This window comes from Monodon monoceros, unplaced genomic scaffold, assembly GCF_005190385.1.
Source record: "Monodon monoceros isolate NGI ecotype Baffin Bay Population unplaced genomic scaffold, NGI_Narwhal_1 Super_Scaffold_15, whole genome shotgun sequence".
In the NCBI taxonomy this organism is placed as follows: Eukaryota; Metazoa; Chordata; class Mammalia; order Artiodactyla; family Monodontidae; genus Monodon; species Monodon monoceros.
The window spans coordinates 6,868,277-6,894,793 of NW_021703771.1; the positions used below are offsets into that span (position 1 = coordinate 6,868,277).

General features: G+C 40.0%; 1 protein-coding gene across 4 annotated transcripts in view; it reads left to right on the plus strand.

Moving 5' to 3' along the window:
• Window positions 1-19,011: 19,011 nt before the first annotated feature.
• The window catches only part of FAM135A (family with sequence similarity 135 member A), a 123,306-nt gene continuing 115,800 nt past the window's right edge, over window positions 19,012-26,517 (plus strand). For 2 of the 4 annotated variants that reach the window (XM_029224088.1, XM_029224085.1), the window contains exon 1: window positions 19,012-19,234. The gene's annotated coding sequence lies outside the window, so the exon portion shown is untranslated. Of the gene's footprint in view, window positions 19,235-20,748; window positions 20,838-26,517 lie in introns of all 4 variants that reach the window. The other 2 variants (XM_029224087.1, XM_029224086.1) reach the window with 2 other exon arrangements.

A 26,517-nucleotide genomic window follows, 5' to 3' on the forward strand; every position in this document is an offset into this window, starting at 1 on the left:
TTTTTTTTTTTTTTGCGGTACGCGGGCCTCTCACTGTTGTGGCCTCTTCTGTTGAGGAGCACAGGCTCCGAATGCGCAGGCTCAGCGGCCATGGCTCATGGGCCCAGCCGCTCCACGGCATGTGGGATCCTCCCGGACCGGGACACGAACCCATGTCCCCTGCATCGGCAGGCGGACTCTCAACCACTGCGCCACCAGGGAAGCCCAATACAGTGACTTTTAATAGTACTTGTGGAATCATTTTTTTTTCTAGCCTGTGGAATAATTTATTGTGGAACAGCTGAAAAGTTGCTCTAATTTACTAACACTTCAAAGCATTGTTTATTTTCTCAGGGAAAGAGCTAGAAAGATTTGTTTCAAATTTAAAATGTCACCCTGGTAGTTTAATATTCAAAAATGAGTAAGTACATGGAGTTACCAGTGATATTTTCAAATTCATATTCTGGCTTTATGTACATGACTGGGTTTTTGTTTGTTTGGTTTTTTTGTTGTTTGGCAAAACCATAGCAAGTATACCAAAGTGAGCTAACAGTCTTCATTCCAAAATAATTTCTGAACCATATGGCAAAATTCTGATACAGATGACTAAATTTGCAGTCATGTTTCATTATTATTAACAGTGAAACCAATGAGAGAGCTAGGCTTTAGACACAAATTAATACCTTAATTATATGAACTTACATCAGACAATATAGATATCATCTTAAAGTACTTACTCTTCAAAAAATAAAATAAAAAAAAGATCAGCGATTAAGGGAAGAAACAGATTGAGTGACACTATATGCCAGCCAGCCAGACACTGGGCTGGATGTTTCACATACCTTAGGTTATTTAACAGTCTAGTTATATAGGAAAGTTTTTAAGTTGTGGAAGTTTTCCTTTTCTAAGCCAGCATAACACTTTTTAAAATTTTTATTTTATTGAAGTACACTTGACTTACAATGTTGTGTTAATTTGTGCTGTACAGCAAAGTGATTCGGTTATACATATATATATTCTTTTTCATATTCTTTTCCATTATGGTTTATCACAGGATATTGAATACAGTTCCCTGTGCTATACAGTAGGACATGCTATTTATCCATTCTATATATACTAGTTTGCATCTGCTGTTACCAAACTCCCAATCCATCCCTCCCCTGCCCTTGGCAACCACAGTCTGTTCTCTATGTTTGAGTCTGTTTTTCTTTCGTAGATAAGTTCATTTATGTCACATTTTACTTTATTTTTTTAATTTAATTATTTTTATTTTTATTTTATTTATTTTTGGCTGTGTTGGGTCTTCGTTGCTGCATGCAGGCTTTCTCTAGTTGCAGTGAGTAGGGGCTACTCTTAGTTGCGGTGTGCAAGTTTCTCATTGCAGTGGCTTCTCTTGTTGCAGAGCACAGGCTCTAGGCATGCAGGCTTCAGTAGTTGTGGCTCATGGGCTCAGTAGTTGTGGCTCATGGGCTCTCGAGCGCAGACTCAGTGGTTGTGGCGCATGGGCTTAATTGCTCTGCGGTGTGTGGGATCTTCCCGGACCAGGGCTGAAACCCGTGTCCCCTGCATAGGCAGGATGATTCTTAACCACTGCACCACCAGGGAAACCCCTGTGTCATATTTTAGATTCCACATATAAGTGATATCATATGATATTTCTCTTTCTCTGTCTAGCTCACTTCACTTAGTATGATAATCTCTAAGTCCATCCATGCTGCTGCAAATGGCATTATTTCATTCTTTTTTATGGCTCAGTAATATTCTATTGTGTATATACCCCACATCTTCTTTATCCATTTATCTGTCAATGGACACTTAGGTTGCTTCCATGTCTTGGCTATTATAAAAGTGCTGCTATGAACATTGGGCTGCATGTATCATTTTGAATTAGAGTTTTGTCTGGATATATGCCCAGGAGTGGGATTGCTGGATCATATGCAAGCCAGCATAACTCTTGACTACTCACACGTTCATAATGCAGAGATCATTTGCTCTGCCCTATGTTTCTGTTGCACAAGATTTTCTCTTTTTTAAGTCCTATTTCTTTCTTTTTCTTTTTCCCGGTACGCGGGCCTCTCACTGTTGTGGCCTTTCCCGTTGCGGAGCACAGGCTCCAGACACGCAGGCTCAGCGGCCATGGCTCACGGGCCCAGCCGCTCCACGGCACGTGGCATCTTCCCGGACCGGGGCACGAACCCATGTCCCCTGCATCGGCAGGCGGACTCTCAACCACTGCGTCACCAGGGAAGCCCTAAGTCCTATTTCTTGAATCACCAGCTGCCTCAGGCTTGGTGTGGAGCAGTCTCTGAAGGACTGGGCTAGTATGTCGACTCACCTTTCAAAATATTTCCAGTACAGGTCACTCCTTCAGCGTCCCAGGTGCCTAATGAGTCGTGCTCCTCTCGCAGCCAACCAGACAGGATATCAAAGTCTCCTTTATCTCTCTGGGTGGATACAGAGCCATTAAGCTTAAACATGCCCTTTGCCAACAGACTTGAATGTGGGGTTTAGTTATTAACTTGGTGAGCTTCCACCCAGCTAACTATTCTAGGAAATAATTTGGTGAGTCAGGTGTTTTTATATTCATATTTCAGCAAACCAGTAGTCTTTCCTGAGCACTGTGGCTGCAGGCTGAATGTCCCAGAAAGCTGTCCATCTCGACACAAGCTCCATGGCTAACAGACAGAAAGGTGCATTGTCAACAGTATTAGTTTTGTTTTCTTTTAAACAACATTGCCTTCTTTGTGATAAAAGGTCAGTAAGCATTTGTTCACCTCAGCTTTGATGAGGCTGTGAGATGTTACCATAAAGCACGGAGCAGCATCTTAACTTAGGGAGTGTGGAAGTGGGGATGGGAAGTGAGAGTCTATGATTCAGTGGGATGGAAACCTGAGAAGTTCCTCCTCTGCCGGGAAGAAAGGCTGCACTGGGAGCATCTGCCTTTCTTCCCACTCCGAGCAAAGACTAGACTCCCTGGTACGTTCTCCTTATGGCAGCATATGGTGTGACAGTGCCAAGTGAGACAGCTCCAGGGACACCTCTCCCTTCAGCCAGACACAACACCTGATCCAGAGGAAGAGCTGTAGGGAGGAAGGAGGAAAGGGTGTGAGGGGGCACAGCAGACTGGGCACCTTCCCTTCGCCATCAGAGCAAATGGAGTCAGGGCTCACCTGCTCGGGACCTGAGGATGCTCGTAATTCATACAACACCATAAACAGGACTTAACTTCCTAAATGTAAAGACATAGGGAAGTTTAATCGTCTGTATGAAAAAGTTCTCCTGAAATCAAATGAGTTGATTTTGTATTCAATACTTCCTGGGCAGTAGGTGCTGAACCAAGCACCGTGCCTACTTTTGCTACCAACAAAGCTCACGACAAGTCCAGAAAGTTGCCATTGTTTCACCATTTTACAGATGAAAAACTTGGGACAGTAACTTGCCCAGAGTTCCATAGCTGAGCCAACATTTAAAGCAAAGTTTTGTTTGTTTCTAAGACCCAGAACTATTGACAAGTATATTATATTGCCTGTATAGTAACTGATTAAATAAAACTAACATGACTAGCGTGTATCCTGCATATCTAAGCTTACAATGAATTTGTATTATATATATAATAACTTATTTTGATATAAAAATTTTACCATTAAAAAATCACAAAATGATGTTTCAAAGTAAACGTTCTTTGACAATGAGAAACGACACTGACAAAACATGGGTAAAATTCATAATACAGGCAGCATCAAGATTCAGTTCAAACAAAAGCTTTACAGACAAGCAAAAGCTAAAAGAGTTCAGCACCACCAAAGCAGCTTTACAACAAGTGTTAAATGAACTTCTCTAGGTGAAAAAGAAAAGGCTACAACTAGAAACAAGGAAATTACAAAGTGAAAAAGCTCACCGGTAAAGGCAAACATAGAGTAAAGGTAGGAAATCATCCACACACAAAGCTAGTAGAGAGGTTAAAAGACATAAGTAGTAAAATCATCTGTATCCACCATAAGCAGTTAAGGGATACACAAAACAATGAGATGTACAATATGATATCAAAAACAGTAATTGTGAGGGAAGGAGAGTACAAATGCAGGGTTTTTAAAATGCATTTGAAATTAAGAGATGCAACTTAAAACAATCACATATACATATGGACGGCAATACAAAAACCTCATGGTAACCACAAACCAAACCACTGAAAGTCACAAAGGAAAAAAAAGGATTCAGATTTGACAAAGATGGGTTGTGAAGTCTCAGGCATTCTTTGTACTTCTCTCTATATATTTATATAAGTGTGAAATATTTTACATGGAAATATATTTATAGAAGACAGATCACTACCCGTCTGGCAGAACTTCTGGCCATTATTTTCACCTTGATGATGCCCTGGGTGACCATGTGCCTGGGCTCACAGGCATTACCAAAAATAATAAAAAGAAAAGCTGGGAGCTAAAAGCCTATCTTAAGTAAATTTTTCTGGGAAAATATGAAAAGACTATGGCCAGATTATTTTAGCAATAAATTCTTCTAAAATCCTATGTGATAGAATATACTTTTTTAAAAAGGCTTCTAAATTTATTTTACAAATTTAGTAGAAACCTGATACCCATAAATGACAAATGCAAAGGAAAGGAGGGAAGGGCACAGAGGAAGAAGGGAGAAAGTAAGAGAGAGAAAAAAGGAGAAAAAATTCAACACAATATCCTTTATCAATACAGATGGAAAAAACATTAAATAAAATTCTGCCAAATGAAACTCAAAAATATATTAAAAGAAAAATCAAGCCCCACCAAGGAAATTTTACTTTCATGGAGTGGAAGGAAAGTTGAACATAGGTGGCTAGACATACAACACATGGCATCTATAGGTCAAAGGAGAAAACTTAAATAGATATCAAAAGGGTACCTAATAAATCTAACACCAAGTCTTGATTTTTTCAACACCCACAGCAAACTAAGAGTAGTAGATGGATATTTCTCAAATTTGATAAAAAATATTTTCTTTATATTAGTTAAGGGAGAACTATTGGCTGGAACAGATAAACCCTGAAATCTCTGCAGTTTAATAAAATATGTTTATTCCTTATTCCTAGGAGGTCCAGCCAGTGGCATTGTCAAGGAGGTGAGGAGAGTGTGGCCTAAGGAGGGTAACGTGTGATGTACTGTCCACGTGGTCACTAAGGGTCTCTGTCACCTTTAGTACGTGACCTCTAAGGCTTCCCTGAGAACTGACATCTAACCAGCAGACAGGGAGAGGGAGAAAATCACACATGGGAAACTTTTGATATGGGTTGGGTCAAGAAGTGGTACCCATCACTTCCACTAATATCCTGCTAATAGAACTTAGTCACATGGTTGCTTCTACTATGGAAGTGGTGCCTCACCTGAGTCTATCCTCCTGGGCATCACATAGTCTTCCACTGCTCTTCCCACACAGACTATTTACCCCTTCACAAGAGAAACAGTCCAAAATCCCGTTCAGTCACTGTATCCAACTCAGGATCAAGGATCTCCAAATGATGGTCTTCTCCATCTGGTAAGGATGTTGCCTAAGAGTCCAGATACCTATGAACAAAAATGATAAATTATCTTTCTGTCTTCCTCCCCTAAATACACACACGCACACATCACTACATAAAACAGGGCTCCTGCTTTTTATATACAACTAATTTTATCTTTCATTCTCATCCTATTGTTTTGGTTCTTTCACTATTATAAAGGAATCTTCCTGCTGAAAAGAACAAAGAACAAACAAATGCAAAGCTCATGTCTAAACAACAACTGGATCTTTACTGGGTGACAAGTGGTAATTCTTATCTCTGGAAAAGCCGCCTAAAGTAGCATTACTTAAACACTCCCCCTGACTCCATTCGCCCCAGGCATGCTTTTGCTCTTTCTGCCAGTATTATTTCCACCCCTGATTCAGACTTTAGAAGCCTTGCTGAGAAATCTGCGCTTGACCCTAGAGAGCTACCAAAGAATTTTAATCAAAAGCTTGATAACAATGAAATTTGCATTTAGAAAAGTCACCGGGGGATGTGGAGCGTGGCTTGAAGGGGCATCAACTGAAAGCTGCAGACATTCAGAGTAAACTGAAAAAAAGAAAAAGAAAAAGAGATAGAAGAAGGAAAAGAAGAAGGGTCAGTTGGGGGCCTTGTGATTATCAATGAAATAAATACAGTTTTAGACAAATGACTCAAGGGACCTTGAACATATCAGCTCAGGAATGTCAAAGCTCTTTTATTTGCCTTGTGGAGATAAAGGAGAAGATAGGCTAAATAACAGTATCTTCATCAAATTTAAAAATCATCAAGTAGGGCTTCCCTGGTGGCGCAGTGGTTGAGAGTCCGCCTGTTGATGCAGGGGACACGCTTTCGTGCCCCAGTCCGGGAGGATCCCACATGCCGCGGAGCGGCTGGGCCCGTGAGCCATGGCCGCTGAGCCTGCGCATCCGGAGCCTGTGCTCTGCGACAGGAGAGGCCACAACAGTGAGAGGCCCGCGTACCGCCAAAAAAAAAAACAGACACAGGCTGGCTCAAACCTTTTCTACTTTATGGAAGTATTTTTGGGAAAAAAGAGTTTCAGAAAGAGTATCTTCAATTTTTAATCCCTTCTACTTTCCTATGTTGATGGTATGGTAAGGAAAATCTAAAGTAAAAATTACCTGGGAAACTGGTTCCCCTTATTTTACTAAGAGACTAGAAAACCCTAGGTCCTTGTCTTAGTCTGTTTGTGCTGTTATAACAAAATACCATAAACTGGGTGACTTATAAACAACATAAAATTATTTCTTGTAGTTCTAGAAGGTGGAAGTCCGAGATTAAGGCCTTATCAGATTTGACATCTGGTGAGGGCCCACTTCCTGGTTCATTGATGGCATCTTTTCACTGTGCCCTCTCATAGCAGAAGGGACAAGGGAGCTTTCTTGGGTTACTTTTATAAGGGCACTAATCCTATTCATGAGGGCAGAGCCCACATGACCTAAGCACCTCCCAAAGTCCCCACCTCCTAATACCATCACCTTTGGGGTTGGATTTCAACATATAAATTTTGGAGAGGACACAGACATTCTATCATAGCAGTTGTATAGTACAGCATCTAGAAAAGGTGGAAGGAATCTCAGGCAGGGGTAAGAAAGTGAACCCAAGTGCCAAGACTGAAATATGACCAGTTTAGCTAAGGTAAAGGCTAAGTTGGAAAGGTAGGTAAGTTCTAACTTGTGAAAGGTGTTTAAGAAAAATCTAATGAACATCTGCTCAGGCCAGAATGGAGTACCAAGGACTGGATTTACTACTCCTCTGGCCACCCACCATTTCCTGTATAAAGCAACTAAAAGAATTTTTTTAATAGAAAAGAAATAATGGTTTTCAAGAAAAAGGATATCAGGCAATAATCCCCGAGAGACAGGAAACAAAGGAAATGAGCCCTAAAACTGCTCTAACTTATGGCATGGAGAGAGTACCCAGAGTGTGGATCAGGGAGGGGAATGCAGGCAAAGCCTGGCGAGTTCCTGAGTTGAAGAGATGCAGCAGGAGTTGAGGAGGCTGTAGTAGGTAGAAGTCGCAGGGTAGAGGCCAGATAGTAAATATTTTTGGCTTTGTAGGGCTCTTAAAGTTTTTGTCATATATTAAAAAAAAAATTAAAAATGTAAAAACCATTCCTAACTCATAGACAATATATAAAAGGCCATGCGCTGATTATGCCAGGGTCTTAGTTTGATACCCCTGTTCTAGAGGGAGAAAACCACCATGTGAGATGAAAATTACACTGGATAGGATTAACAACAGAGTAAACATGCAGAAGGAAATATGAGTGAACTTTAAGACACAGCAATAAAAACTGTCCAAAATGAAACTCAAGAGAGGAAAAAAAACTAAAGAAAAAATTATTTTAAAAATAATTGACGGGCTTCCCTGGTGGCACAGTGGTTGAGAGTCCACCTGCCGATGCAGGGGACATGGGTTCATGCCCCGGTCCGGGAAGATCCCACATGCCGCGGAGCGGCTGGGCCTGTGAGCCATGGCCGCTGAGCCTGCGCATCCAGAGGCTGTGCTCTGCAACGGGAGAGGCCACAACAGTGAGAGGCCACGTACTGCAAAAAAAATAAATAAAAAAATAAAAAATTGACTATATAAAGCATAAATAAGTTGTAGGACTGCTCTATGTTAATTAATATATATGCAACTGTAGTTCTCAAAGGAAAGAAGGATAGAGAGGTATGCTTGAATAAATAAAGGCCAAAAGTATTCCAAAATATCATGAAAAATATAAACCCATAGATCCACGAACACAATAAACCTCAAGCATGAAAAATATGAAGAAAACCACACAAGGACACATCTGTTGTTTAAATTGCTTAAAACAAGGAATGAAGGAAAGATCTCAGACACAGAGGAAAAAGGGCACATTACACAGCTAGGAACAAAGATGAGTGTAACCACAGATTTCTTGTTGGAAAGAAGCAAGTGAGAAGATAGTGGAGCAGTGTCTTTAAAACACTGACAGAAAAAAATGTCAGTCTAGAATTCTGTACCCTGTGAAAATATCTTTAAAAAACAAAGGTGAACCTAAAAACAAAACAAAACAAAAAGGTGAGGTAAAGACATTTTCAGACATACAGAAGCAGAAAGTATTCATCACCAACACACCTGCATATAAAGAATGTTAAAGGAAGAATCTCAGTCAAGAGGAAAATGATACCAGATGAAAATCTGAATCAATACAAAGACAAAAAGAGCACTAGGCATGATGACTCTGTGAGTAAATACAAAAGAGCTTCTCTATTTAAATTTATTTAAAAAAGAATTGACTGTATACGGCAAAAATAATAACAATACATTGTGAGGTTTGTAACATGTAGAAGTAAAATGTGTGACAATAGCACAAAGGCTGGGAGGGGAGAATGAAATTATACTGTTGTAAAATTTTTATACTACATATTAATAGTGTAATATCACTCGAAAGTAGATGGTAATAAGTTTTAAATGTATATGATAAACCTTAAAGTAACCTCTAAATACCAGAACAAAGAGTGACAGCTAGTAATCCAACAAAGGAGGTACAATAGAATTATTTTTAAAAATTAATGCAAAATAAGACAGAAAAAAGAAGACTGAGACAAAGAACAAATGACACAATTGAAAACAAATACCAAGATGGTAGATTTAAACCTAACAGTATCAGTACTGACACAAAATGCAAATGATCTAAACATGCTAATTGAAAGGCAGATTGTCAGTTTGGATAAAAAACAAAGACATATCTAAATGATACCTTCAAGAAACCCACTTTAAATATAAAGACACAAACATGTTAAAAAGTAAAAGGACAAAAAATGATATACCATGGTAACACGAATTAAAAGTTGGAGTGTTTGGGACTTCTCTGGTAGTGCAGTGGTTAAGAATCCGCCTGCCAATGCAGGGGACAAGGGTTCGAGCCCTGGTCTGGGAAGATCCCACATGCCGCACAACAACTAAGCCCGCATGCCACAACTACTGAGCCTGCAATCTAGAGCCCATGAGTCACAACTACTGAAGCCCTTGAGGCACAACTACTGAAGCCCATGCACCTAGAGCCCCTGCTCCACAACAAGACAAGCCACCACAATGAGAAGCCCCTGCACCGCAATGAAGAGTAGCCCCCACTCACCACAACTATAGAAAGCCCGCGTGCATCAACGAAGACCCAACGCAGCCAAAAAAAAAAAGTTGGAGTGGTTATATTCATACAAGACAAAATAGACTTCAGAGCAAAAAATATCATCAAGGAAACTGAGGACCATTTATTAATGATAAAGGGATACATTTATTGTGAGAACTTAATGATCCTAAATACATATGCACTTAATAAGAGGTTCAAAATGAATTAAGCAAAAGCTGATAAAACCACAAGCATAAATAGCAAACCCACAATTATAATCAGAAATTTCAACACCCAGTTCTCAATAACTGATAGAACAAATGGATAGAAAACCAGTAAGATATAGATTGGACCAATACTATCAGTTAACTTAACATAAATAGCATATCTAGTATGGTCCATCCAATAATAGCAGAACACACATTCTTTTCAGGTGTCCACAGAATATTTATTAAAATAGTTTATATTCTAGACCATTTTAAAGTATCAATAAATTTAAAAGGATTCAAGTCATACAAAGTATGTTTTCTGGCCACAATGGCATAAAATTATAAATAAGTGAAATATCTCTAAAATACCCTCAAATATTTTGAAACTAAATACTATACTTTTAAATAACCCATGGGTTAAAGATGGAATGAAATGGGAGATTAGAAAGTATTTTTAACAGAATGAAAATGAAAACAAACACGATCAAAATTTGTGGGATAAAGCTAAGGCGGTATTTAGGGGGGGAAAATCATACTACTAAACACCTATACAGAAAAGAAAAAGAGTTCTCAAATTATACATTTTCAATTAAGAAACTAGAATAAGAACAGAGTTCAGAAGTAGACATACATGGGCTTCCCTGGTGGCACAGTTGTTGAGAGTCCACCTGCCGATGCAGGGGATGTGGGTTCGTGCCCTGGTCCAGGACGATCCCACATGCCGTGGAGCAGCTAGGCCCGTGAGCCATTGCTGCTGAGCCTGCGCGTCCGGAGCCTGTGCTCTGCAACGGAAGAGGCCACAACAGTGAGAGGCCCACATACCACAAAAAAAAAAAAAAAAGAAAAAGAAAAGAAAAAGAAATAGACATACATATATCAACACGATTTTTCCACGAAGGTGTGAAGGCAATTCCATGGATAAAGAATAGTGTTTTCGAGTCAAGTACCACAGTGTTCATTGCAGCACTATTTACAATAGCCAGGACAGGGAAACAACCTAAGTGTCCATCAACAGATGAATGGATAAAGAAGATGTGGCACAGATATACAATGGAGTATTACTCAGCCATAAAAAGAAACAAAATTGAGTTATTTGTAGTGAGGTGGATGGACCTAGAGACTGTCATACAGAGTGAAGTAAGTCAGAAAGAGAAAAACAAATACCATATGCTAACACATATATATGGAATCTAAAAATAATGGTTCAGAAGAACCTAGGGGCAGGACAGGAATAAAGACGCAGATGTAGAGAATGGACTTGAGGACACGGGGAGGGGGAAGGGGAAGCTGGGACGAAGTGAGAGAGTGGCATGGACATACATACACTACCAAATGTAAAATCGATAGCTAGTGGGAAGCAGCCACATAGCACAGGGAGATCAGCTTGGTGCTTTGTGATAACCTCGAAGGGTGGGATAAGGAGGGTGGGAGGGAGATGCAAGAGGGAGGAGATGTGGGAATATATGTATACATATAGCTGATTCACTTTGTTATACAGCAGAAACTCACACACCATTATAAAGCAATTATACTCCAATAAAGATGTTTAAAAAAATAAAATAAAATGCAGCATTGGAACAAAAAAAAAGAATAGTCTTTTCAACAAATGATGCTGGAACAAATGGATTATTACATGCAAAAAATAAAAAGAGAACATCAATCCATATCTCATACCATATATAACAACTCAAAGTGGATTTTAGATTTAAATGTTAAAACTTTTATAACAAAACATAGGAGAAAATCTTTGTGACCTTGAATCAGAGAAAAACTTACTAGTTATGACACCAAATACACAATTCATAAAAGAAAAAAATTGATAAAATAGGCTGTCAAACTTAAAGCTTTTGCTCTTCAAAAGATATTGTTGAGAATGCAAAGACAAGTCACAGACTCAGAAAATATTTGCAAATCACTTGTCTGTTAAAGAATGTACAGTAAAATTGACACACCATTGTAAAGCAATTATACTCTAATAAAGATGTTTTAAAAATTAATTAATTAAAAAATAATGATAGAAATTAATATATTAGAAAGTAATAAGAAAATGAATACATAAAACCAAGAGTTCAGATTTGGCATAAATACATTAAACATACTATTTGCTTGCTTAGCAAAAAAAAAAAAAAAAGAATGTACAGTATATCCAGAGTATATAAAGAACTCTCAGAAATCAATGACAAGAAAACAACCCATAACATAATGTATGAAAGATTTAAACAAACACTTCACCAAAGTTACATGATGACAAAAAAACTCATGACAAAAATGCTCCCTCCAGACATTAGTTATTAGAGAAATGTACATTAAAACCACAGTAAGATATCATTATATACTTAATCGGATACTAGCATTAAAAAGATTGACCATACCATGTTGAGGATGTAAAGTAACTGAAACTTTCAAACACTGCTGTGGGAATGTAAATTAGTACAAATCAGTGGGAAAACAGTTTGACTGTTTCTTTAAAAATTAAACATACACCTACCGTATGACGCATTCATTCCATTCCTGGGTATTATCCAAGAGAAATGAAAGTATTGATATATGTCCATACAAGTACATGTAAAAACATTCATTGCAGCTTTGTTTGTAACAGTCCAAAACTGGATCATGCCACCACCACCATCAGTTCCTACACTGATGCCCTTAACCCCCAGCAAGACTGTATTTGGAGACAGGACTTTTAGGGGGTATTTAAGGTTAAATGAGGTCAAAAGGGTGGGACCCTAATCCAATAGGATTGGTGGTCTTGTATGAAGAGGAAGAGATCCCTCTTTTTCTCTCCATCATGTAAGGACACAACAAGAAGGCAGCCTTCTGCAAGCTAAGAACAAAGCTCTCACCAGGAACTAAACAGGCCAGCACCTTGATCTTGGACTTCCCAGCTTCCAGAACTGTAGGAATTCAATTTCTGTTGTCTAAGCCACCCAGTCTATGGTGTTTTGTTATGGCAGCCAGAGCTGACTAACCCAGCGGACTACTACTGAATGGTAAAAAGGAGTGAATTATTGGTATGTGCAACAACATGGATGAATCTCAAAATAATTGTGCTGAGTGAAAGAAGTCAGACAAAAGAGTAGGCATTGTATGATTGATTCCATTCATATAAAATTCTAGAAAATGAAATCTATCCTATAGTGAAATAAAGTAGTTTGGTGCTTGCCTAGGGATAGGCATGGGTAGGGAAGGGGACAGGGTATAGGGTTACCAAGAGGCTCAAGGAAACTTCTCATGCTTGTGAATATGTTCATTATCTTGATTATGGTGATGATTTTACAAGCATCAACGTACCAAATTGTACATGGTAAATAAGTGCAGTTTTTGTCAACTGTATCTCAATAAACTATTTTTAAAACTTAATAAAGTTTTGCTTTAGCACTTGTAAAATTTTCATCTACAAATTTCAATCTTGACAATATACCATTTATACGATCATTTTAAACCAGCTAAAAATTAGTAGAAGATATTTTTTACAGGAGTAACTTAATAAAATCCTCTGTCAGCTTTTAATTCCGACATCCTACATGGTGATAAAGCAAGAAAAAAGAAAAGCAACTGCCAAGAACATTTTTCCTTAACTTGTAAAAGCAAGTACAAAGGCATATGTTCTCTTAAAGGAGTTTCTACAAATAGAATCACCCCAAAGCTAACTATTTTCTCATCTCCCAGATCACTTTAAACTACTTTTTTTCTGAATAATTTGAAAATAGTGGTAGCTTTTAAAAACAATGGAAATAATGAATGAAATTCATATTTCCTAATACAAAGAAGCTTTTATTTTCAATACCTGAGACAAATTTGGCAACTGTTACACATTTCAAATAAATCTAAGGATAAATAAATTTGGTAGTTACCCAAGAAAAAAATAAAACATAATGACAACTATAATACAGAAAAATGATTTTATTGTAGTTTTTTTTTCTTTCTATTGCATTCCCATCAATGTTCCCAATGCAGAAACTAAGACGTGGAAAGAAGAGTTTTCCACTGAAGATATTTTAAACATGTGAAGTTAATTTTGCATTCTCTATGGTCTGCAAATTGACATAGGAGTTTAGAATTGTATCTGTTGCTTTTCAAGAGGAAATTAAACACTAATTATGGACACATTATAAGTTCGATTCATCCCTTAATCTTCCATGACTTCTCATTATTCCTGCCAGTGCCAGGAATAATCAGAAATGTATACCTTTTTTTTTTTTTGTAAAAGATCTTTGTAATAATTTCACAACATTCTCGTGAAGCAGCTTCTTATTATGATACCCAACTTATAGATCAGGAAGCTAGAAAAGAAAGTTATGCAAAGGTATAAGGTCACAGATATTAGAAAACTGTTTTGATTTTTTGATTATGTGTTCAATCCATAAAGTTGCAAATACAGCTGTGAGGTTCCGGGCTTAGGTAAATGGGAGGGGAGGAGGGTCATTAACAGACACTAGAAGGTTGGTAGGGAGATGGAGCTGTGTGTGATGGGGAAAGGAGAGCAGGATGAGTCTGGGATGTGTTGAGTAACAGGAGTCGACAGGATACCTCAGTGACAGGGCCTGATATGAAGCAGAAAGAAGTTTTGTGACTGGAGTTAAGGATCATGACTTGAGATAAAAATGTGAGTCATTAGAAGAGTGAGATAGTTGCCCTAATATGTTTGCTATCACAGATCAAATGGCATCTACTGTAAATATTATCTTTTTAAAAATCATGTTACGCTTCTAGCATATGAGGAAGAGGATAATTCAGAAATAATTTCATTACTGTCACATGATGCTAGATAATTATACTTCACAGGAATGATTCGGTGGGATGGTGGTGGAGAGAACACCTTCTGTCTGACAGATTATCTCTGAGTGATCCAAGCAGACACTCTGTCTTTAGGAAATCCAGATAATCGGAGTTGCAACCAAGGAGTCACTGTTTACCCCTTTCACACTGTACAGCAAACACTTGTTTGTATTTTAATCAATTATGTAGCTATCAAGGTTTTCTTTTCTGTAATATCATCATTAAAGTCTGTGTACAATTTAAAAAACTGTATCATTTAACATAGATTCAAACATTTTTTTCTTTAATACATTTGCTAGCTTTGAACTTAGAAGAATATACTATATAAAGTCTTCTTTCCCTTCCCTCACCAAAAGCCCAGCTCTCCAAGTTTCCCTCAGAAGCAAACAACATTATCAGTGAAAGAAAGAAAGGAAGAAAGGAAGGAAGGAAGGAAGGAAGGAAGGAAGGAAAGAAAGAAGAAAGAAAGAAAGAAAGAAAGAAAGAAAGAAAGAAAGAAAGAAAGAAAGAAAGAAAGAAAAGAAAGAAAGAAAGAAAAAGAAAGGAAGGAAGAAAACTTTTTTTTGAGGGTTTGCTATTACATTACAGGGAAGAAAAACTTGGTAATTGAGTTTTATATTGTGATTCCTCCAGAAAGACCATGGCTATTAAGTCATGAAATAATGTTATGACATTAAGTTGTGAAGTAATACATTTGTCCTTCTGGTTTGTAGTTGTTACTAAACCATGAAGGAAGTCCTGTAATGAAACTTTTTTTTTGCCCCATCTCATATTTGTTAAGATTATATAACCTTTAAAAAACTTACCTTGAGTACTGTGGGCACTTTCCCAAATGTCTGCAAATGATTAAATCTATATTTTACATGGAGACAAGAGTGACTGCCCCAGAAGGAATACTCCAGTTAAGAGAATACTACAGTTAGAAGGGTTTAGTAAAGATTCAAATACATTCTATGCCAAAGTGAAATCATGTAAACCATAGATAGTAAACCACAGGATAGAAAGGATTCCAACTTTGCATCCTTTGAGCATGCATAGCTTGGATAGAAAATGACACATATAACATAAAACTTAGTTTAAACGTTAATGTGTTAAGTGTGACACAAAAATGTTAATTAGCAGCATAGAGGCTGACTCAAAACCTTGGGAGATAAATGGGATGTAAATTTAGAGTCACAAATTTTCTAAAAGACTTTAGATACCATATAATCTGATTCTCTTGTTATGAGAGAAACTGAGACCTAGAGAAGGTAGGATTACACAGATTACACAGACTCTTCAGATTACACAGTGTATTGCAGATCTAGAACTTGAACTAGGTAAACTGATGCCTAGATCAATGCATTCTGCACTCTAATAGTCTGTATGTCAGGAGATATCATAGTTTTTCTAATTTTAAGAGTATTCTTCTATTGACAAATCATTTCCAGGAAGTCTTGTCTAAACCTCTAGGTTAGTTAGAAGGGAGCTCCTTTTCTGGGCTCCCAACCAACCTTCTGCCTACCCCAATTTTAACTCCTTGGTACAACTTTTTGACTTTAGAGGTGCCTGTCTCCCCTTACTAGATTGTAAACTCCCTGAGAGTTAGGAGTGACTCTTAAACCTCCTGTACCCTAGTAACTAGCACAGTGCTTGGCATACATTGACTAGGTAATGAAAAAATACTAAATTGATCTTTCCTTGAAATCCTTCAAAGGCTCACCATGATCTGATCTTTGCCTGGTTCTCTAGCGTCACACCTCCAAATTGTGGCACCAAATTGCTTAGTCTTAGCTCTGTGCAAAGATCAGTTTCTTGTTGCATGGTTTTGTTTAAGCGATCTTTTCCTCCTCTATTCCTCCTCCCCCCTCCCCACCCCCATACACACATATATTCCACTGCATTAACTCTCTGGAATCATTTCCTCCTGGAAGTCTTTCTTGACTCATGACCTCTCCCAACCTAAATTGGATTAGTCCTCTTCTGAGCTCCAGTAGTTCCCTGTGCGCACATCTCTGCACTACACACATCACATCATAAGGCAGTTATGTAAACACTCCACCCACGTGCTGTTTTATTCATGTTGGTATCCTCCAAGATTAGTATGCTCTCTGGCACATAGGTGTTTTAAAAATGTGATTTGAACAAAAAGAATACATTAATAGGGAAGGAATCTTGGCACAGGGTGAATTTTAGGGAAGACATAGATATGGAACTGCAAACTATTGGATATTTAGGACATTTTCCTAAGAGAGCCAGAGCTAAAAAAAAAAGAAAAAAAATAGGAAAAGGCCTTCAGTTGTGAGGCTACAATTCAAATCGCAAAACAAAAAAACCTTTACGTGTAAGGATAGTAAAATGCTATTTGGCCGTTTTTTAAAAAGACAGAGATTAGGAACCAGGAAAGCAAGCCATTCATGCAAATGCTAATATACTGGTTATCTTAGGGTAACAAGGCACTTACAGTCATGTTAACAAGACATAGTAACACAAAGAAACACCAGAGGTTAAATTATATTCAAAACCTGTCCCCCAAATGGTCTAGGCCAGGGGTCCCCAACTCTTGGGCCACAGACTGGCACCGGTCCATGGCCTGTTAGTAACCAGGCCGCACAGCAGGAGGTGAGCAGCGGGTGGCAAGTGAAGCTACATCTGTATTTGCAGCCGCTCCCCATGGCTCGCATTACTGCCTGAGCTCCGCCTCCTGTCAGATCAACGGTGGCATTGGATTCTCATAGGAGCACAAACCCTACTGTGAACTGCGCATTTGAGCCATCTAGGTCGCATGCTCCTTGTGAGAATCTAATGTCTGATGATCTGAGGTGGAGCTGAGGCGGTGATGCTAGCACTGGGGAGCGGCTGCAAATACAGATTATCATTAGCACAGAGGTTTGACTGCACAGAGACCCTAATAAATCAATTGCTTGCAGACTCATATCAAAACCCGATCTGTGAGTGGCAAGTGACAAGTTGCATCTTACGGAGTAGACTGGACATAAGCAACACACATCGGGGGTCACTGTCCCCATCACCCCCAGATGGGACCATCTAGTTGCAGGAAAACAAGCTCAGAGCTCCCAGTGATTCTGCATTATGGTGAGCTGTATAATTATTTCTTTATATATTACAATGTAATAATAGAAATAAAGTGAACAATAAATGTAATGCACTTGAATCATCCCAAAACCATCCGCCCCCGTCTGTGGAAAAATTGTCTTCCAGGAAACTGGTCCCTGGTACCAAAAAGGTTGGGGACTGCTGGTCTAAGCTACAAGGCATCGGTTTTACTCCCAAATCAGTGCACAAAGCTTTTTCTTTCCAATTCATTTTTATTGTGATAAAATATACATAAAATTTACCATTTTAATCACTTTTTTTTGTTGAAGTATAGTTGACATATAATGTGTTAGTTTCAGGTGCACAGCAAAGTGATTCAGATTTATATACATATCTTTTTTCAGATTCTTTTCCTTTACAGGTCATTATAAAATATTGAGTATAATTCCCTGTGCTATACAGTAGGTCCTTATTATCTGTTTTATATATAGTAGTGTGTATATGCTAATCCCAAACTCCTAATTTATCTCTCCCCCGCCCCCATTTTAAGCACTTTTAAAAGTACATATTTCAGTGCTATTAAGCACACTCATATTGTTATACACCCTCACCACCATCCACCCCCCTCAGTTGTAAAATACCCGCCGCAGCCGCAACTTCCTTCTTCTCAACTTTGCTTTTGTAACACACTGAGCTTTCCGCACCACAAAAGGTTCTTCTGGGTTAGGTTCAGAAACTGGGGTGAGTGAAGTAGATCACTGAAGGATTATCCTTCACGGGCTCCGTTCAGGGAACCTAAGAGGTATATTCACTTCGCCCTCCAGCCCTTTTCGGCATCAGTAACCGAGCAGTAACCATAGCAACACGGACACCTGCCCACCCCCCCCCCTTAAATGCAGCAACCGAGTCTCCAACGGCAGCTGTCCCTTCCTGCTGCGCAGAGTGAGCAGCGCGGGGACCGGGCTCTTCATCCCGGACCGCAGGCAAGAGGTGAGGAAGAGAGAAGAACGAAGGACGCTGTGAGAAATACAGCTCAAGTCCCCGCATTCCCTCTCCCCACCCGCCGCTGGGTGCCATTCCCAAGGCGCTCACCCTCCTCACACCCGCAGCCGACCGCTTCCAAGACGCTCGCGCTTTTTATTGACGCAAACGTCCCGTTCTCGCGGGAGGTTGGGAGCGGGAGCCCAATAGGGCGGACGGAGTTCTCGAAATCTCAGTCGGCTCGGAGCTGGAGCGGCTGCCCGGGCGCTCGGAGCGCGCGGGGGGCGGGGCGCAGGCCTGGGGGGCGGGGCCTCGCTTGGAGAGAGGAGGGCGGACGGGGGCGGGGCCGCGCGGCGGGACCTGTGGCTCCCAGGTAGCGCAGCCGGCCGGGCTCCCTCGGGACCGGGCGACTGCGCATGCTCGCTGGCCGCGCTGGGCCGCTCGTCGGGCGGCGTTGACGAGCCGGCTCCTCAGCGGCGGAGGTTGCGGTGCTACGATGGCGAGGTGAGGGGCCCGCGGCGGGATGGTGCTGACCCGGGCGGGGCCGCCTTCTTGCAGCGACACCACGGGCTCCTTCGTCCGACGGGCAGCGGCGGAGGCCGAGCCGGGCGAGAGGTGAGCCGCCAACGTCCTCCCGTCCCAGCTCGCGACCCCCGCGACCCCCTCCTTGTCCTTCCCGCGGGCCCGGCGGGAAGCGGCCTCCTCTGCGCCCGGTCCGCCCTCGCCGCTCCGGCCCTCACCGGCCGTTCGGGTGGGAGCTGGCGCCGGGCGGCTGAAGGTCGGTGGGGACGGCAGTGCGGACGCGCTCGGGGTGCGGAGCCGCTGTCTCCCGTGCCCTCACTCCTGCCCCCGCGACCCGGTGCCCCCGGCCCCCCAGCCTCGGCCCCCGCCCGCACTCCTCCTGCCCGCGCCCCCCTGCGCCCCCTCCTGCCCTTCGCCCTCTGCCCATCCTCGCGCCTCGCTCCCGCCCGTGCCCCCCTCGCGGATCCGCTTTTCATCCCCGGTGGTCCCCCGTAGGAGGCGAGGTACCCCTTGCGCGCCTGGACTTCTCTCTTCCCCTCCCCCCCGTGCATCCCTGGGCCGGCTCTTCCCTCACCGGCCAGGCTTCCTACTCCGCCGCCTCTGTCATTGCTCCCTTGGCTCTCTGCTCTTCCCATTAACCCCCTTCGGTACTTCACCTTCTCTCTCTTGTGTGAGTTTCCGACGGTGTGTTTGGCTTTAGCATCGCTCTGTGCTGGAGTTCGTTCTACGCCCCTCTCGCTGCCTGAATCCTTCCCTCTCGGTCCCTACTTCATCGCTTCCGTTTGACGGCCCCTGACCTCCAGTTTTCTCCATCCTGATCCCATCTCTACTCTCTAATCTTGAGCTTTTTTTTCTCTAAAACTTTTTCTTTTTTCTGTTTGCATAGGTCGAGCCTCTTAATGCCAATCCGTTTTACTTCTTATTAAATCTCTGAAGAGTTCTAGTCTCTTTTACTTTCTACCTAAACCAGGTATCCACTCAGTGTACTTAGTTCAGTTGACAGTTTAATAAAATCTCTTCCTTTTCTTTCTTCACTGACTGGAAGTATCATCAAAAGAGTGACAGTAGCAATAACCTGTTACACTTACTGATAGAAGCTTTAATTTTTAAGAATTGTGTTTGCCTGACATGTCAAGAGAAGCCACTTGAGGACAGAGTTGATGAAAATATAAAGGCTGACCTCCAAACATAAGGTTAAAATTTGGAGATTTTATTGTCCTCCGGGAAATACAGTTGTCCAAGAGCTAGTCTTAAATGAAATTTAACAAATTAAAAAAATATAAAATCAGTTATTAATTTGATATTTTATACATTTGCTGTTGCAATGATTGCATCATTTTTGTGATGGTCTCTGTAATAAATGCATAGTTTTTACTAACTTATAGAATTAGTGTCCTTACTAAAGGAGAAACATATCGGACAGAAGTACTAACTTTTTGAATTGGGTAAAAGAACTTTCTAAACAGTTGTGGAGGTTTTTTCCTCTACTTCATGGTGATCACGATTTGGCTTACAAAAAACTTCTCTATGTAAATAATGTTGTAGGACCTTATTTTGAAGGCATCTGCGGAAGCAGTCACTCTCAGTGAAGTTTGCGTTTATTCTAGGGCCGAAGAACAACTGGATTATGTATTTCATTCTGGAATCTCAAAGCAGTCCACAAACAGTAAATTCTTCCTTACGTTGTCTATGTCAGGTAGGAATTAAAATTTTCTGTTTCTGTTGTACAGAAGGGAAGCACCAAGACAAAAATGTGTAGTTCCTTATTTGAAGGTATATGAGAGGTGAAAGTAGAAGGAGACACTGTTTAGGGTCTGAGGCGGTGAAACCACATCTCTTTTGGAAGAACCAGCAGTTATTGTGTATGGTAGCAGGCGATAAACTCCTCAGCTTTTAAGATTTTAAAAATGATTTTTCCAGTGCAAATAGAGATAAGTGCTGCTTCTGAAGGAGGTCTTCCCATCTTTCAAAGGCAAGTCTTTCTATTTCTAGGTAGCTATTCATTAAAAAAGTAAATTCTTACAAATTCCTATTGGTATTTATAGTGAGTTGATTCTGTGCTCTTAGAAATTAAAATAAAGATTCATGGTGGACAGCGGGCACAGGGCTAGAAATCAGAAGATCTACACTCTTCTGATGAGTCATGACATTAGTTTGTAGAAGTCAACCTGTATACCTCGGGTGTGTCTCCCTATAATACGTGGGTGGCTGGCTACCCACTAATCTTTCAAAAGCAAAGTAAGCCCTAATCATTTAAACATGTTTAGGGCCACCACAGGCAAAAATTGCAATATAAACTCTTAATTTTTATCTCTTTTAGACTACATCGTAAGTATAATTGAATGCTTAAATCCCAGATCACTGCAATTTAGATGTTTTTTTTTAAATTTCAGACTTATGTGAAAAGTTTTAGTAGCATGTGCCATGAACTGTGGACTCGTTTAATGTTCATATGCAGTGAAACAGCCACTGCAGTGTTCAGTATGTTTGCTGAAAATGTAAAGTTACATTTACATAAACTGAAAAAGTAAAGTTAACAGGATTTTGGTTACTTCCATAAATTTCTGTTGTCTTATATTTTATCTTTGCTGTGATGTAGACCCTTGAGAGTGGAGGTTCTTTAGGGGATAGAAAGGGCAAGGATTTCCTTTGCTTTGATTCAAAGTATCAGAAAACTTTAAAAAGTAAGAAAAAACTGCTTAAAAGTGAGTTTTGTGATATGTTCATTGTGTGTTTAAATAAATGGATGGAGATGGGAGTATGTAGATCTGAAGTGAGTAGTGTATCGTTTTGTTTCTTTTTTCCTTGAGTTGTCAGGAAGAAGGTTTAGAAATGAATATGAGTAAGAAGTAGAGTGGTAATACAGAAAAAAGTGTTCCTAATGAATGGGCCCAGGGGATTTTCAGAAAAATCAGAGAGCACAGGTTGTTTGGCAGGTCTAGATTTTTCAGGGAGATAGAGTGGAATGACTTCACAGTGAGTTTTACCATTTTATTTTCAAAGATTGCCACTTTTAACAGGTTCATACTTGGTAATCAATGATGTGCTTAAATTTAATAACAATTAGCCTCTTTTTTCTTAATGGAATTATAGAAGTGTCAGGTCCTTTTGACTTAGGAGTTATAAATATCATTTCCATTTGAGAAAACTGAGGCTTAGAGAGTCTGAATTAGAATCCAGGTTACCTGGATCTGTTACCAAAGTAAACGGTATACTGAAGAAAGCAAGAAAGCAGAAGCTGTTAAGAAAACATTGGTAGTTTCTTGGAATAATTTTCAGAGAGAGGATTGTGCTTTCTGTTCCGGTTCTGAGTTTTGTTCTCTGTTGAGATAACTAGTGAGATGAAATATTTTCAGAATGTTGGGCAGATCCCTGAACTAGGTAATAGATAATGATTGTGGTTCTTTCTGAATTTCTCTTTATGTTAAAAGGAGTAACTAGTTTGGTACTTGGGGCTATTCTGGGATTTTTAAGATATATAATAACATGATATATTCAAAGGCGTTCTCTATTACTGGCAGGTTTGTTTTGTGGCATATACAACTGAAAAGTTTATATGAACTGCTCTTAATAAATTAAATCCGATTTTCCATGTAATGTCAAAAGTATCTTTTACCAAGTGTCCCATAATGAGCAAGAAAAGTTGTTTCTCAGTTTCTTTACTTCATTCATGTGGTAAGTCAGTCATCGAAATACTCTCAGAAGTTACTGACATTCTTTCTACATTATGTTTAAAAATTATTTTTTCTATGGATTTTCTGTCATATTAATACAGTTATCCAAAATTAACAATGTTCTGAGAGTGCTTCTTAATCTAAGTGTCAGTTCTAAGAGGAGTAATAATAATATATTTCTCTTTTATTAGACACAACTGTTTAAACCCCAATTTTAAAGAAATCAGAAGATAGCAGTGCCTTTAAACTTCAGATTTTGTATTTGTGGGTGTGAGGAATTTGAAGATTTCATGATTAGGGAATAATGTTAATTACATGGAAAACTGAATGTAGTTAATTTATCAAGTGTAATTGTTTCATCAATATTGCATTCTGATTTCAGGTTTTCTTGTAGTAGGGGCATATTTATCTCATGGCTTGATGACTACTGAATCTATTTCCTAAAACAAGGTGTGGACTTTAGAATTATACAAGTTTAAATATAGGCCATGAAGTTTGACACTTTTGAGGTATTTGTCCTCTTTTCATTATTTTCTAACTCTGTGACCTTGGATAAGTTATGTAAACTTTTTGCTCCTTAGTTTCTTCACCTGTAAAATGGAGTAATAATAGCTCTTTCAGATTTTTATGAGAATTAGGTGCAGTAATAAAAGCTACTGGTATAAGAGTAAGCAATCCAGAAAGTTTTGAGTGTTCATATTTGGTTTGTATTTGATATTGCCATTTGGTCTATATTTGGTATCAACAGGGAAACGTATAGCTTTTTTAAATATAATTTGTCTATCAAGCTATTTTGCTTATCTTTCCTTTGCAGGATTTCCCTCTTACCCTCTCCCCAGAAGAGAAGAACTTAGTACTCTATTCTCTTCTTAAATATTTCTATAATTAGTGCATACGGTATGTGGCCCTCAGGAGTTCGTTTTGATGAGTGATGAGTAGCAGCAAAGCATTCTAGACCGGTGACTTTCCTCACTTTACATGTCCCCTTTACTCTAGCGGTTCTCTTAAGCTCATCTTTGTTGAGAATCACCTTTTAAGATGAGAGATGTCACTGATGAAAGGGTGTTGTGTGTGCGAATAATCGTGGAGGCAAAAAGGTTAGATGCCATCTGAGTGGTGGTGAGCCTCAGAGTCAAGAGATGCCGGGTGGCTTGGCTGTTTTAGAGTAGGGTATAATCCAGGGACTTAGCATGCTTAACCCTTGAAATAGGGAGCTTCCAGAACTGGGCAGGGTGTCGAGGCCTCAGCCAGTCTAAAGGGAACTGAATGTCAATCAAGAAACAAGACCATAGGCCAGATATTTAGACTGAACCAAGCAATGCAGACTTAACCGGCTTAGGTGGCCAGAATTACACCAGAAAGCAGGGTGAGAGTTGCAAGACTAGTACAGACGTCACTGGCTGGTTGTTTTCAGTTTATGGCTGTCTGGTTTGAATTGGTCAAGATTAGCTCAAAGACGGTGAGGGCCGGACCCTTGTGCACTGGAGTTCTGCTGTGCCCTAGGTGAGTGGTCCTTAGGAAAGGTGGCGGCTGAGCGTACTTTCGCCAAGAGACACATCTTCCTACTCTCCTTGGTTTGCTACAGAACTTGAGTGTTACAGGAATCTTTTATTATTTGCAAGGTTATGAGACAGCATTCTGAAGGCTTCTTGCGGAGCGCCTCTTTGGGGCTTCCTGTTTATTCATGGGAGAAGGCCCAAAAAAATGGACCCAAAATTGACTAACTAGTATTAAATGGATTGAGTTAACCTCCTTCTAGATCTAGAGGATTTCTTTGTTCCCATCGTATTCCTATTTAACAAACTTGAATTTAACTGTACATGTTTGATGCCCTTCCCTTCACTGGTCCCAGATCCCAAATGTCAGTCTCAGTCCCCAGATATCTGTCATAGTGTGAGTCCCTCATCTGGTTGGGCTTGAATTTGATGTTCCTTCATTTGGTATCAGTTCCTATGTGTCTTTCATAATGTGAGCATCTCACTACATTGAGTGTGAACATTTAGAGATGTATAGATTTTTGTACACTATGGCCCCTCAGTGCAAGTTTACTACATTATCTAGTGTTCATCTGAAGAACCAGTGATTTTTTTTTCTAAAGCTAGCAGAAAAAGTGAATGTGCTTTATTCATTGAGAAATGATGTATTGATTGCCAATATGGAGCCTTTCTAAGGGTAAGTTGGTCCATACGTATTTTTTACCTTATGTGGTATCTTTAGTACCTAACATCTGCATACAATTGGGCGTCATTATTTGAACGGTCAGTATTACAGGCTCTGAACCCATTTGTCCCATGGCTGCTGACTTGGGAATGGAATTCAGAAGCTGGAGCCATTGGCTCCATAATTGATAAAAGTGGTGCCTTTATTTCTTAGGTTGACAAAGGGAGTGTCTGGAATCTCCAATTTGTTCAGCTTCTTACCCTCGGCCTTAGGAGAAAGAATATCCTCTGAACATCTGTTTTGGGTTCATAGTTCAAGAGTCAAGACGTTAGCTCTTTGATTTCTGAGAAAGGATCTCATCATCGCCTGTGGTCTCCAGTCTTTTTTAAGGAACCTCTGAACTAACTGTGCCTCTTAGTTTCAGATATTTCTGTGTCCTCTTTTAGGTTTCTGAAACACTCAGGAGTTCAGGCTGAGCTCAAAATGTTTAGCTATTGTTTCAGGATGGGTATTGGTGGTGCAGGAGCATCTCCCACATTTTTCCAGGTATCCACGCCCGGACTCCTCTTTGCGGATACCGGAGGTCTCAGCTGATCCCATGGGTGTGAGAATCCCTGGTCTTAGAAGCTAGGCACAGTGTTTATGCACCCAGCACTGTTTCTGGGGCAGTTACTGTGCACCCTAGTGATTAAGGAGTTGGCTTGGCATTCCTAGACTAAGATCCAGTAGAAATATGTGAGATACATGTAATTAAACATGTCCTAGGAGCTACATTTTAAAAAATAAAAACAAACTGATAAAATTAATTTGTATAGTATATTTTATTTAATCCAACATATCCAAAATATTATTTCAAGATGTGATCAATATAAAAAACATATTAATGAGACATTTACATTCTTTTTCTGTACTAAGTCTTTGAAACCCAGTGTGTGCTTTACATTTACAGTATATCTCACTTAGCACACTCATCTTTAACAGTTAAAGTAAAATACAGCCCTATCAAAACAATAAAGTTATGTTTAATGAAAAAAATGTCTACACTGCTTCAGTGTTTAGATGTAAATGTAAACGAATTAAAAATTTTTAATTCAGTTCTTTGGTCACACTAGTCGCATTTCTGTTGTTCAGTAGCCAATGTGGCTGCTGGCCGCCATGTGGGCTGTAGCGACTCTTGAGGGCCAAGGCCGTCTTCCAGTCTGATAGGTGACCGCGTTCCTCTGGGAGCGGGCTGCCTTTCCCTGAGGTGTTACAGGGGATTGTCGGGTTTGACTGTCAGAGAAATCCCTCTTCAGACCTAAGAGCATTTGTGCCTACGTTTCTCACTTAGTATCAGGGGCAGTTTCTGTTTGAGGTTTCCCCTGTGGCATCTTTGGATTGAGGTTTGTAGTTTACGCAGCTCAGTTCTTTCTTAGGGACCTAGGAAATGGCCCAGGCAGGGACTCTTCTTGAACAGACCTCTCAAGTTATTCTGTTTAGGCTACTTTGCCAGGGCCAGGAGAGCAGAGTGGACAGTCTCAGATAAGCCAGGGTTCCCATAGC